The sequence below is a fragment of the Anser cygnoides genome, chromosome 1, assembly GCF_040182565.1.
Source record: "Anser cygnoides isolate HZ-2024a breed goose chromosome 1, Taihu_goose_T2T_genome, whole genome shotgun sequence".
NCBI classification, from domain to species: Eukaryota; Metazoa; Chordata; class Aves; order Anseriformes; family Anatidae; genus Anser; species Anser cygnoides.
In genome coordinates this window covers 184,411,878-184,419,019 of record NC_089873.1, presented here as the reverse complement: position 1 = coordinate 184,419,019, position 7,142 = coordinate 184,411,878, and positions in this window count along the sequence as shown.

The window sequence follows — 7,142 nt, the reverse complement described above, 5'->3', positions numbered from 1 at the left end:
CCAGGCACCACCATAAGATCTGTCCCCTTCTGCCCCATCCCTCTCTGCTCAAAAAGTTCTGAGTTTGAACTGAGGGCCCGCGGGTTTTGTTGTCTCACACCAAAGGGTACTGCTCAGCAGCAGTGAAACCAAGGCACCAAATGATCTCACCAACGGGGACGAGCGGCCCCAGCAGCTTCGAGTGCCTGTTTGCAGCCAAAGTTTGCGTACGGATGGGTGTTGCTCCTATCCAGAGTTCACAAGTAATGTTTAGGGACTGTTATGACAGGACACATTGATGCGGAATGAAATTATCCTCTTGTGGAGAAACTTCTAAAAGAAAATAATCCATTTATTTTTGCACAAAGTTACGCATTTATCTCAAGCCACTATCATATTTATTTCCCAGATGTGTAGCCTGTGACTTAAATACATACCTATGGGTAGTATCCCCTCACACTTGCAAAACTACAAAAGGATTTGAAGAGGCACTTACATTGACTGTTGTGTAAAAAAATCTTCCCCGTTTCAGTAATTGAGCATGGACATGGCATAAAGACTCAAGAGGAAGCAATTTTCTACTTTTTGTGTCCAAAATTCGACCCGAGCCGTCATTCCTAGCTAACTTCTGTCATCTATATGACCGAGAAAATAAAACTTCCATAAAATACGAGTCTCCCTGCCTCACCTGAACGCTGAACCCCAGCAGCAGGTTACAGCCAGCAGCCTGTGTTCGGCTCCATCGCCCCCTGCCTTCTCACTTTCACTCCGTTTTGATCAATGCATGCTAAATATCTTTTCCATATGCTAGCTGTGGTCTGCGGTGTTTAAAGCTTCAAAGGCAGACTGCCATCTGGAGTACTGTCAAAAACATTCAGAGCAGCACTTGCTGAGGAGCTCGGAATATATTCTGGAAGGGAAAGAGTAAATTCTTCATGTGCCATACAGATTTTTCAGGACGTTTTTAAACATTTTGATTTGAATAATCCAAATTGTTAATATTCTTTCTTTTTTTTTTATTTTATTTTATTTTTTAACACGTGTGTGCAGTTTTTTAACTCAGCTTCTAATTCAGTCTTTCTGCTGTCTGTAAATTTTGTTTGATGTTTCAGAAGAGAAGAAATATGCATGTGTGTGCGACCAGCCTAATAAAGAAAGGTCACAGCATTTCACCATCAGAAGGACACCGCAGAGTCTGGGACTGCTCAGTTTGTGCCGTGCCCCATGATGACATCCTTCAACCCTTTCTTTGAACACCGAGGAGCTCCCTGTGTCTGGTCCTGGTTTGTGCAGGTAGCCTGGCAGCAGGAATTCAGCTCCAGGCAGTACCACCGGGGAGGAATGGTCGTGCCAGAAGCTCGTTTCATATTGATCGTGTAAGGTACCAACTGGTAGAAGTGGATGTGCCATGATTCTGGGTTTGCTTTGAATGAAATTGCTAATACATCATGCTTGCTAATAAAGAAAATAATACTATAAAGAGATCACTGATGATAAGGAAGCTGAGAGGAGAGGAAGCATGCTGCTAATGACTCCCTGCTCTGAAAGTTCCTATGAATTTCCAGGACTGAAACTCAAGTCTCACTTGCTGCCTACGTTTAACATCTGAAAAAAAAATTTATATTGGTGAGCATTTTGCCAGGCTTTTTTTCCTCTATGAACACATTTTAAAAAAATTTAATCACTGAGAAAAATGTCATTCCTCCATTGTAATACAGAGGAAAAATAAATTCGCAAAGCAGGAAAGAGCCTGAAACATGCAGCAATATGCTTTACTCATATTGCAGTACTTTGCACTTACTATGCTGCCTTTGATCCAAGGGTTTTAAAGTATTTTACAAGTTATATGTGATCTTTATTTCCTACTCTTGATGAAAAAGGCTTCATTTGTCCTCATTTTTCTGCCAGAGTAAACTGAGATTATTCTTAAAGTTTAAAGCCAGAAATGCGATCAAGACTGCAACTCGGGTCACAGTGTTGCCTCTTCATGCCTGCGTTAGACCCATCTCCCCTTTGTGTCAACATTTCCAAAAGGGGATACAGTCCAAAAATAGTGATTAAAAACCACAGATCGTCTCTATGATTACATGATAGAAATTGTAAAGAACCCAGAGAACAGAAGGATGAGCGCAGGATAAATACACAGAGTACATTATTAAACCCTTTGAAGCATACTGGATTGTGTTTGCACATAACACACCTGCTGTGATGCTAGGGACTAAGATCTGTCTTTGTTAACACGCCGTCCAAATTTCATCAAGAACATATTTTTCATTAAAATACTTCGGCAGAGCTGATCTCTGAGGCATCTGGTTAGCAGCAGATAAAAATATCTGGTTCCTTGCCATTCAAGTTGGTTTCCCCGGAGAGCGAGAAACTAATAACAGAAGGGACAGGAGAAAGAGGGAGCAAATGAATACTCATTCAGCCCAGAACCATAAAGTTGAGAATAAAATGAATTTAGACACCAAAGGATGCAAAGAGAAAGTGACCTTTAATTGCTTATCTGTAGCACTAGCAGCAGGTGTGATAAGCAATGGGGAGAACACAAAGTGATGACGCTTGAGCATCCATCGGGCTGCCTGACTGAAACGTTCAAGGCAGTCGTCACAGGGAGGTCAGGCGAGGAAAACGATCCTGGCCTGTTAAAACAGGATCACTTGTCTTCCAGCTGCAGGTAAAATGTTTGCACGTGTAGCTACGGGCAGTGGCAGTGGGCAACTGTCCTGCCGGGTGCCAGGGAAAAATTCCACCCGTGAGCTGAACGTTGCCACTCGTCATCACTGACCTCAGGGCTGGACAGAGTGGTACAGGGAGAATGGCTGGGCCAGATCCATCACACAGACTCCTACCACCCGCTGAAACACAGCTACTTGATTTTACCTGAACCAAATTAAGGGCGTTTAGGTGAGAAGCACTTCCATCAGCTTGGCAGTGTTGGTTTTCAGCAGGCACAGGCTGCTCTTTTGGTTTTTGACTCTCTTTTTTTGTCAGCACAATTTGGTTGAGAAGAAAATGCCTTTTTTTTTTCTTTGGCATAAACCCAAGATCGTGTACTAGCACATTTTGACTGCACACCACCGGATCGGAAAGCAGAATGGCTGGCTACCAAAACACCTCTCTGCCATGTGTAGGGGGAAGAGATGCGACATGGTGTGTGTGTGTTTTCTATCTATCTGAGCAAAATATGCTGAAAGTCGCTTGTGGATATTAAAGTGACCTCAAGCTTCCTAATAGAAGTTCTAAAAATATCCTAGCTCAGGAAGTGAACCATGCAAACAAGACAAATCTCTATCTGCCCTCATCCGCACTGACAAAGAAGAATTAATTGTAAAACCCCAAAGTGGTGCTGGCTCCGATACAAGCTAGTAATCTGTCATGAATGAAGAAGGTAAGGTCTGAAACAGTAATGTAAATATTTGATGTTTTAGGGGGAAACTTCAGAAGGCTGGAAGCAGTGAGAAACTGAAGTATGTCCATTTGGGAACGATAACTCTAAATTACTCAAGAAAATTTCTCAAGTTATCAAAAATAAAATAAAAAAAATAATAGATAAATAAAGGTTGCACTGGTTAAAAGAACTAGTCTTGACTAGAGAACTGACACATACTAAAAATTTAACTATAGAAAGCATTTCAATTACATAAAAATAATGAGAAGAAAGGCAAAATTTACATCAGTTGGAAGAAATCAGATGCATAAATCTGGTTAAGAACTCAAACGAACGCGAGACTGCAGGCAGCAGTGCGGAGTGATAAAGGTTTGCCTGATTTTAGTGTGCATTTTAAATGAAAGAATGGCAACTGTCCTACTGTGTGAAAGAACTGACTTGTCAGTTGGAATGCAAAAGAAACACGGATGTTCAATAAATATTTCTGTTCTGTTTTGAGGGAAAAACAGATGATAGAGACATATTCCAAATACTTTTTGTTCCAATACAAATCTGAGAACGTAAAATAAGAGCAGCTCAAGTTACAGCAATTTAAAATCAGTGGGTCTGGATAAACTCGTCTCCAACAATTAGTAACATGGGTTTTCCAATCAGTCAGCCTGGAAATGCTGCGGAAGTTTCAGACCACTGGAAGAATACTCACGTGCGGGGTTTTGTTTTGGTTTGTTTGCAGTTAGAGAGAGCAGCCTGGGCTGATACAAACCTGGTAGCCTTACAGCGAATACAGGCATAGTGATGGAAAAGCTGGTGATAAAAAAGGGGAGGACCACTGCCAATGCCAATTGATGAAGACTGGTGGAAAAGGTGTTTTAGATAAAATTATGTTTGGTGAACAAAGGTAGTGATGTTTTGATGTAATAATGTTTGCATTTCCGTAGAACATTTGGCTTGACATTTCTACCAAGGAAATTTCTGCGAAATTTGCACAGTGCACATTAAAGGGATTAAATGTTGACTGACTGGTCTCAAAATGTCATTTTAATGTGTCATCTTCATACAAGACGTATTTACCTAAAGATCTAAGCGTGGATTTAGCAATTTAAAACTTTTGCTAGAGACCTAAAAGAGGACACAGCATCGTCCCTGCTCAAGTTTTCAGATAACAGACATATCGGGAGGACAAGTACTGATGACAGGTCACTACCACTGAGTGAGTACACTGAGCTTTAGCAAGCAATACAGATTTTAAAGTATCTCCCTTAAAATTACGTATCCAGGAACACAGAACGTGCTTTACAGGACGCGCAGCTCCGTCCTGGGCACTCATTACGTTAAAAGGATTTGGGGATCAGGTTCTTGTTAACTAACCATGAGCTCCCACTGTCACATCCAGTTAGTTTGTGCGGCTGCTCACAGGTTTTGAGCAGAGAAAGACGCTGGTTTATTTTTTTTGCCACTATCCCACTGAAAAGTATTATGACCAAGTACAAGATATATGATCTAGGTCAAATCACTATGAGGAAACAGAACTTGTAGGAAAATCAGGGAGAGAGTAGCTTTCATTTTGATACCGGATCAATGATGAGGTTCTCAAGTGAAATACACCAAGAGTTTTGCTGAGAGCAATAAGCATAACTTGAAGGACAACCAAGGAGGAAGCACATTTTCAGGAAAGCTTCTGTAAATTGCCAGCGATCCTGCAGGGCAGGCTTAAGCACGCTAAGCCCCGAGACTTTCTACCAATGCTGTTCGTTAATAGCTGTGGTTTTGGGCTCAGAGTTTTAATACGGAGCTTAAGAAAAGGTCTAGCTTAGGACTTTCATTGGGAACGGGGGCTGCAGAGCACATAGCCCGGTGCAGCTCGTGCAGGGGACCACCCCCAAACCCCACTTTCCCTCTTTCTTAAGATCCCCGTGGGGGTGAGAGCCCACCAGAAGGCTGCAGCCTGACTCACGCTTGCATCTGAGCCGTGCGGGTGGGGAGCGAACTGAGCAGGGACGTGGGCTCAAACACTTGTTCGATAGCATGGGCGTGCAGTCTGGGAGGCTGGGAGGAGAAAAAATTGGGGATATACGGCAAAAAATACAAATTGCCCCTGCAATTAGTACTTCTGCAATGCCGTTTCCTTTGTTCAGTTCTGATGCGCACAATTTATGTGGTTATTAGGTAGCTGTAGAAGACCTTGGAAAAAGCAGAAAAAAAGAAAACGTAGAGGAAGAAGGACTCCAAATGGTTTATTTTTGTGGGGAACACACCTGTGATAGCAGATTCTTTAAATATAATGTCCAGTGCCTGGGAGCTGAAGCTAAGCAAGCTCTGATTACGTGTACTGAGAGCATTTTTACAACAGGTAATAGTCACTGGAAAAAGCTGCCAAGAGTTGTGGTGGGATTTCCCAGAAACCAAGGCCTCTTGTTCATGAAAGAGGAGCTCTAGCTCAAACACAAGTTAACGAAGGGAAGTCCTACAGCTTCTGGTACCCGAGAGGTCAAGACAGACGGTCATAGTTCCTTCTGGCCTTATAACCTATAAATGGATCAGTGTCCCAGCCGGAAAATAAAATAAAATAAAATAAAAAATCCTTATCTTGGGCTTTCCCAAAACACTGTGGAAAAAACAATAGACAGGCAGAGAGATCAAAACCAGTCACTTTGCATCACTTATGGCTCGTTTAGTATTTCTGCTGAAAAGACCAAAACATTTTGGGATCTTATTCCTGACCACCTTTTAAGCTCTTCCTTGCCGTCAGGGCCCAGCCCTACCTGAGGCACCTCTTTGCAGAGCTGTTAGCTGGTCAGCATCTGATTACAACGAAGGCTGGGTGTGAAGTCAGTGGGAGTTTTGCCCTTCCCATTTAATGGGTGGATCAGACCATAATACCTTTGCAATTTAAGGACACACCTCAAATTCTCTGTCGGATTTTAAGTGAAACTCAGGGGAATTGTGCCGCACGCGCAACTGCCGAGTCTGGCTGAAAGAGCAGCTGTTTCTCATAGACAGCGTCAAATGCTGTCACGTTTAGGCAACATTTGAAATGAATTCTACCTACTTAAAATGAATCGTGAAATTACCACAACACAAATGCCAAAGCAGCAACAGAGAAATTTATTCAGTGCAGCCATGCTGCCGTTATAGTTCCTCCCATAAGAGAGTGCTTTCACACGGCGTGTATCCTCCTGCAAACTTTTTGGTTAAAATAACAAGTCCTGCCTTCGAGTTTCCGGGAGTATTCTGCACATGTGAATCGAGGGGCACAGGAGCACTGATTTCTTTGTTTGACTGTTCACTTCAAAGTACAGAGAGTGAAACAGCATTTAGATTAGATTACATCAGTCTCCTCCTTTACTTACTCCCTTGAGATCATTCTGCCATCTAAGTGAAAACGTCCAAGTATATAAAATACGTGAATTAAACAATGCAAAACGTCTGGATGCTCTGAACTCATGCCAGAAGTAGAAGCAAAGGGCTAAATTCAGAAGGGGATCATGAATATTCTGGCAGTACCAGCCCCTTTTACCCTCAGCTCGCTGTCAGTCGCTGCTGTGAGGATGGCAGAGCAGGGATTAATGTTTCCCTCCTCTGGAGGAATCTGAAGTCACAGCACTTACAATCCAGAGGGAAAGAGGAAACCCAAAATCATACTTAGCCTTTGGTTTGGAGCTGGGATGTGAAGCAAGCTGGCTTCTATCAGGTTTACCTCTCATGAGTGTGTGCTAACTAGCAGGCTATGGGGTGTTCTGAAACCGAGGACTCCCCGCTCTCTCCCAATTTT